Genomic DNA, 7,500 nt, shown 5'->3' with positions numbered 1-7,500 from the left:
CATACACACGTATACATGAAAATTTTTGAAATAATGCTTAAATGACAGAAAACTATAAAAAAAAATGTAATCGTCCGTCGATTGTTTGATTATTTCTGTTCATTAGTGGTTTTTGTTTGTTTTATCTATGTTTTCTTGTTTTTTCTTTATTTGTTTTGTTTTTCGTTAAAAGTGATTACAAAGCTAATTTCCTTAAGACAGAAAAATCTTTAAAATCAAACTTAGCTGTCAGCGAAAATTTATCAGATTTCAACAAAAAGGGAAAGAAAACTGTAATTAGAAGGAAATATAGAACAAACAAAAACGAACTTAAACATTAAAAACATAAAAGAAGGATGCGTGGATTCCCCAAAAGAGAAGAGAAACTTGTTGGTATGGCGGAGAAGAAAAGGAAAAGAATTGTCTAAGAAAACAGATTTTGGATGAATGACAAAGAGTTGAGTTTAAAAATAGAAAATTGCGTGTTTGTGTATATATATATATGGATGTATGTAAGTATATAGTATAATATAAAAAAACGACGTAGAAAAGTCAATAGAAACTAACAAGAACAAGATGTCCATGTATCAGTTTGACGTAGATTGTGATGACGACCACAACGACGACGATGACGATGCTGCTACTGATGATGATGATAAGAATGCTAGTTATAATATTGACGATAGTGAAGGTGATGGTGATGGTGATGATGATGATGATGATGATTATGATGATGATGATGATGATGATGATGATGATGATGAGGATGATGATGATGATGATGCTGTTGATGATGAGGAAGATGATGAGATTGAGGAAGTAGAAAATGAGAAGAAAGAGGAGGCGTATGCAAGAGGAGTAAATGAGAAAATAATGAGTTTAGAATGAAAGAAATAATAATAATAATAATAATAATAATAATAATAGTAATAATAATAATAATAAAAACAATAATAACAAAAAAATTGCAAATAGTGAAAACATAAAACTGATTTTGCTTCACGTGGACCCCATTTAGTTTTTCGTTGTAAATACGGGTAGAAAATAGAAAATAATATAAATAATTATCTCTAACTTTTGCAAAGATTCTCTGCGTTGATAGATTGTCACAAATCCAATGGAAGTATTGTCTGTAAATCATATCTGCAGTGTCATGTATTATTGACCATATCGACGAAAATTAATTCTGGTAACCACAGATTTTGCCTGGCTCGTTTTAATCTGATGCTAATGTAGATAACAATGTCTTGTCATAGACTTCCAGTTGCCAAGAATGCAAAACAACACTTTAGATCTTCTTCTCCAGATAAAACTTGCTAAAACTTCAGAACTTCTTACAACTTTTGCCTTCGTTTTGTTTAGAACTTCGTCGTTTTAATTTTTGCTTTCATTTTGTAATAGACAGCTTTCACACAGAAAATGCTAGCTTCAAAATCCTGTTTTCTGATTGGTTAAAAATTATAAAATTCTGTTACATTTAAAAATAACATTTTCTGAAATAAATGAATTATAAAATCGCATTCAGCGTGAGGAATTACATCAATATACCAAATTTGAAAAGTTTCACATAACTTTGAAATTTTTAAATCTGTGACAATGATTTCTAATGATTTCTAATATAAATTCACCATATTCATAAAAAAACAGCCAGAGGAATTAATAGTTGTTGAAAAATATTGTTATAGGTATAAATATACCATAAACAAGTATAAAAAATGGAGGAGAAAAAGATGTTGAATCAAAATTAGATTTAATACAAAATTGGATTTAATACACACGCACGTTTCAAAGGACAACACAAATACGTAAGAAAAAAATATAATCATAGTAATTATAATTAAATTTATGCATTGTCATTCTCATCAATGTGAGGAATTTTTGGAAGGACATCAAAAAAAGGTTTAATGAAATAAACTATATTAAAATAAGATACAATAAGGGAGAATACAAATGGGGTAATAGGAAAAAATCGGATATGTACAAACAAGTTGTAAAAGGGAAAAAATAACAGTAATAATAATAGTGAGAGAGGCAAAAAAGTAAAAATGACAGACTTATGAATGTGTATGCTAGTCTATATGTACAGTATACTATAACATAAAAATGAAAATAATAATCTAATGAATATGTTTAAAGAAATAGTAACAGGTCATGACGAAGTATAATGTAAACAGGGCCATGTGTGTATAGTAGAATATAACGCAACAGGTGCACTAGCAGAAAAAGTTAAAGAGATTCTAACATTTCTTTTTTGTAGCTTCAGCTCAGAGCTGCGGCCATGCTGATGCACAACTGTTTCGCTACACTGTTATTACTGAGAGCCTCCTTCAATATGTGGCACTTGGTGAAGAATGGAGTTTGATGTAGCTACCCTCATTTGCACCTCTTGCCGTGAGGTAGGTTCATCTGGGACTCTCGACAGGAAGAGATCCAGCTTTGATTTAAAAACGCATACATCTACTTTGTGCAGGTTCCTCAGGCTCAGAGAATATTAAAAAGCTGTGGACCCCTGAAACCCAGGCTGTTGCAGTAACTGGTCCTGAAGCACGATGGCGTTGCTGGGATCTTTGGCACTATGCAGTGTCGTCCCGTTCTGGCATTGGTGAAAAATGAAAAAAAAATATATATCACACGAGGCTAAAAGTGATAGGCAACACTATGTTTGAAAAAGGTACAATATTTAAGTAAAAGTGTACATGCAAGCAGAGAAAAAGCCAAAGAGAACTTAACAAGGAAAAAACATCGATCACAAGCAGGACCGGTCGGTATATTCAAGGTAGTTACCTTACTCAAAAACTGGCCCGGTGTAGGGGAGACAATCTGAAAAAAATAGGAACAAAAACGAATATATGAAGGAGAAAATTATTATAAATTTACAAGTGATAGAAAAACGTATACACTTAACACATAAGGATATACAGTCATACACATATACATACATACATGCATACATACATACGTACACACATACACAACACACACACACACACACACACAAGAAACGTGCATACACTCACACATATACATACAGGGTTGCAGGTGTGAGGGAAGATACAAGTAAAATAAAGAAGTACGTATTCAAATAAGACGTATATAAATATATATACATATACACACATACATACACACACGTATATATACATACGCATACTTACATACATACATACATATACATACACACACTTACAAACATGCATAAAAAGAAACATGCACATACATGCACACGCACATACATATACATATATGTATATATAATCCACATTGCGAGAAGTCACAATGGCGGTCTCTACATTGGTCAGTTACAATTTGAAACGGGGCCACAAGTAAAAACCGTTAAAAGGATTGGTTTATAAAATAAACAAGAAAAGAAAGGAAAGAAAGGAAAGAAAAAAGGCACGGGAGATAAGTCGATGAATAGGTATTTAGGGCCTTCAGACATTTATGTCCTTCAGCATCTTAACGTTATAACATGCAAGAGGGAAGCATTATGAGATTATAGGTTAGAGGTTAAGGAGAGACAACAGGTACTGATAAATCAGCGGCACTATGAAAGCTAGGGAAAGAAATAGGGTTAAACCTCGTATATAGCGAATTGTAGTAATAATTAGGTATATACAGGTATGTAAGAAAAATACATCCTATAGGTGCTCTACAATGCATAAATAAAATGGACGATAATATTTAAGGTCAAGTCACATGCTGAAATAATATCAAGTAAAGAAACTTCGTAGTTAACAACAACGTTTTAATTATGCTTCATGAGCATTAAATAAACATAAAAGTATATAGTTCCTATTATTATAACGCAATTTAAAAGAATATAATGACACTAATGGGTACAGTTAATGCCGAGACCCCAGGCCAGTTGATAACTATGAGAAAGTAAACTTGAATTCAGCAATTTGTAAATTAAATATGACGAAGTGATGTTTTGATAGTGATGTTGTTGTTGTTGTTGTTGTTTAACCACAAGTAGCCTGTGATCAAACGCGTTCGAAATAAGATAGTCCCGTCTCTTTGCATGCTTTGGTCTCCCTTGTGTAATATTAACTTTACCGTTTCGAGACAATTGGATTCCATTTTAAGTGAAGTAGACTGTAAGAGCTAACAGATCGAACAGCTATATAGCTTTTATCCTGATTGGCAGGCAGTATTATACATGTATTATACGTGACCAGTGACGTCATAACTGTGTATATAGAGAAAGGGTGAGGAAGCACCGCGGGGGCAATTTCGTCCGCGAGCCCATTTTATTTTGCCCGCAGCCTGAAATACTCATATGTACAAAATATAGTAATTTTTTCAATCAAAATTTATACAATATTCGTATACCTATTTGCGACATCGGTCGCGTTTCCACAACGACTTCAAATGGTCAGAAAGCGTCCGGTAATTACCGTTTGAATGGAAATTTTGTTTTCACTATAAAACACATATTGCTAAGTTTATACCACCCCCTTGAGAACAACTACACTTTAACTGAAAAAAAAAAACAATAGAATACCTCATATGTAATATAAACGTCCTAAATTCAGTGGTGGCATTAATGAAGATGTTACATGTTAATTTAATGTGCTAAATTTATCTTTATTAATGTAAATCGAATTATACATAGGTATATATACAGGTTCTACACAGATATAAGAGTTAGAACCTGTGATCCGCGGACCTTTTTTTACGAAATTTTTGCCCGTCGCACTAAAATGTTTCCCGACCCCTTATATAGAGTATTGATATTGATTGTGTCTGACGAATTGTAGTGGTGTGGGGGTGCAGAAAGTGGAGATTATACATACATGAGAAGGGATGTGGTATTAAAGACAGGATCTGCAGTGTTTTAGTTGTGTCTGGAGATACATAAGCTTTGATTAAACATGTATGAGAGACTGACTGTGCCGGTGGAGTTATAGAATGTTCTGTGCTATCTTCGTTTTGTCTGGGTATACATATACACATACATACGTACACACATGCACACACACACACACACATACATACATACATACACACATATATACGTACATACATAAGTACGTACGTACGTACATTTTGTTCTTATCGGGTTATTCTGAGTTTTATCTGCCGATGCACAGGATCTTCAGGCCAGTTATGAAACCTCTGTGCACTTACACGAGGAACTCAAAGTAGTAAGAGCCTGACTCGACCAGAATGAAAAGTAATATTAGTCTCTACTATGGTATTGAGCACTCTTCTTTCCGACAGCTAACACTAAACACGCACACACACACACACACACACACACACACACACACACACACACACATATATATATATATATATATATATATATATACATGTAGAGTGGTTGTGGTCAGGTCAGGAAAATCTTGCTCTTAGTATCACGTAACCCAGTACTACCTATTTCATGCTCGGGTAGTCGGTTTTCCCACTTGGCTTGCCGAGGTGAGGAAGGCGTTGTGGACACTCTGCAGGCCCAGAAAGAAGACCTGCCAAAGAACAGATGAGCTCATTGCAAATCAACGGCTAACCACATGACGGGTGTCTCGTAAAAACATTCTGCACGTCGGCTAGCAAACCATGCAGCTGGTCTAAGACTATAGCCAAGAAAGCAACAAGGAAAGGCAGGACTGCGCTGTCGAGTTAGAGTCGGTGTAGAAAGGATGAGGGGTAAATTCAAAATTGTATGGAAGTGGCAGAGCTGATGGAAAGATAAAAGCAGGCTGAAAAGTCTGAGATGTTTCTGGGTGTAAAGAAGGATGGGTGCTGGACAGGTATGAGAAAATGTAAACTAAGTGGAATTTATGACAATTACTTGAACGGAGATCCCATCAAATCTTTTGATCTGCTAGAATTAACAATTAGACCATCTTCAAAATATTCTCGACAGTCTTTACCATTTTAAAAATCGAAAGGGCGTCTTGTATCAGGCTGAGTAAAAAGAAAGCAACGTTTTGAAACATTAAATTCATCACAATATATTTCAACAATGCAGAGATTTTATTTATGAAAGTGGAGTACCATTACAATCAACACATTGTTTTGCCAACGAGTTACAAGTTTGTGTATTCCGGGAATATAAAAATCTGGAGTTCTGGAGCTGATGAACTCTTTGAATGCACTTTCAGCATCGGTTTGGTTTTTGAACTCCTTCTCTCGCAGGAAAACATCGAGGTGCTTGAAAAAGTGATAGTCGGTAGGACAAAAGTCTGGGTAATAAGCTGGGCGGCGAAGAACTTCGTAGCCAAGCTTCTTCAACTTTTGGAGCGTCATTGGTGAAACGTGTGGTCGAGCATTGTCGTAAAGAATGATGAGCGGTCCTCTGTTGACCAGTCGGGAACAGAGGAGTAGCGGATTTTCGTTCATTTTGGCAATTTCAGTGCAATATGTTTCTGCCGTAATGGTTTTTCCGGGTTTTAAGAAGATATAGTAGATGAGTGTAGCAGTACATCACCACACAGTCACTTCTTTTTGAAGAGTTCGGGTTTAGAGAAGGTTTTTGAGGCTTCATTTTGATCTAACCACTGCGAAACAGGTTTTTTTTTTATTATTGTACAGAATCCACTTTCATCGCAAGTCCAGAAATGGATCGGTCTGCTTACGGTGAAAAAGCAACAAGCAAATTTCATATCTACAAATTTTCTGATTTTGATCAAATCGTGTGGTACCCATTTGTCAAGCGTTTTTGATTTTCCGATCGCATGCAAGTGGTTGCAGGCAGTTTTCTGGTTAACTAGAAGTTCTCGAGTGGTTTTATATAGATCTTTTTCAATGACGGTCTTTAATTGACCGTAAACTATGACAGATGGGTCTACACTACGCTCACGATCTTCAAGGTTCAAGTCTCCATTATGAAATCGTTTACACCATTTTCGAGCTGACCACTCACTGGTCATTTCCTCACCAAACGTTTTGTCGATATCGCGAGCAGTTTCATTTGCGTTACGTCCTTTTTTGAAGTTGAATAGCAAAATTGCTTGAATATTGCGCTTTGACAGTTCAATTTCAAATTATTGTAACAACTGTGAAAAAATGGGAAAAATGTGAAAAAATGTTAATTTATTGGTGCATTTGGGCAAGTCTATGTCTGTATTATTAGACAATTACAAAGAAATGTTTAAAAAATTCAAAACTCTGCAAAATTCCGGTAGAAATTCTTCATCATTCAAAACGTTGCTTACTTTTTACTCAACCTGTTATAAAGAAGGTTCGTGTTATTTTATACCAAGAAAGTATACAGGAAAGTCACGGCTGGAGTGCTGATGAAACGATGAAAAATCAATACAGAAATATAAGAAAACGAAAGAGTTGTTTTGCAACATCAGATGTATGTTTTCGCAATGTTCATATTCTTCTCTCCCTATTTTGTACGGCTTCTCTCACGATAGATCTAATAATATTCCTCCATTCGGAGTTTTGCCGCGAGGCAAGGAAGGCTTGTATATTCTTCATTAGTAGTTGACTGTTGACAACTCTCGTTCAAAATACACTCTTTCATATTCTGAGTTTATTGAAAAAAAGAAGAAAGAAGAAAGAATTGAT

This window comes from Octopus bimaculoides, chromosome 22 (genome assembly GCF_046866305.1).
Source record: "Octopus bimaculoides isolate indiv1 chromosome 22, ASM4686630v1, whole genome shotgun sequence".
In the NCBI taxonomy this organism is placed as follows: domain Eukaryota; kingdom Metazoa; phylum Mollusca; class Cephalopoda; order Octopoda; family Octopodidae; genus Octopus; species Octopus bimaculoides.
This window is presented reverse-complemented; position numbering follows the sequence as displayed.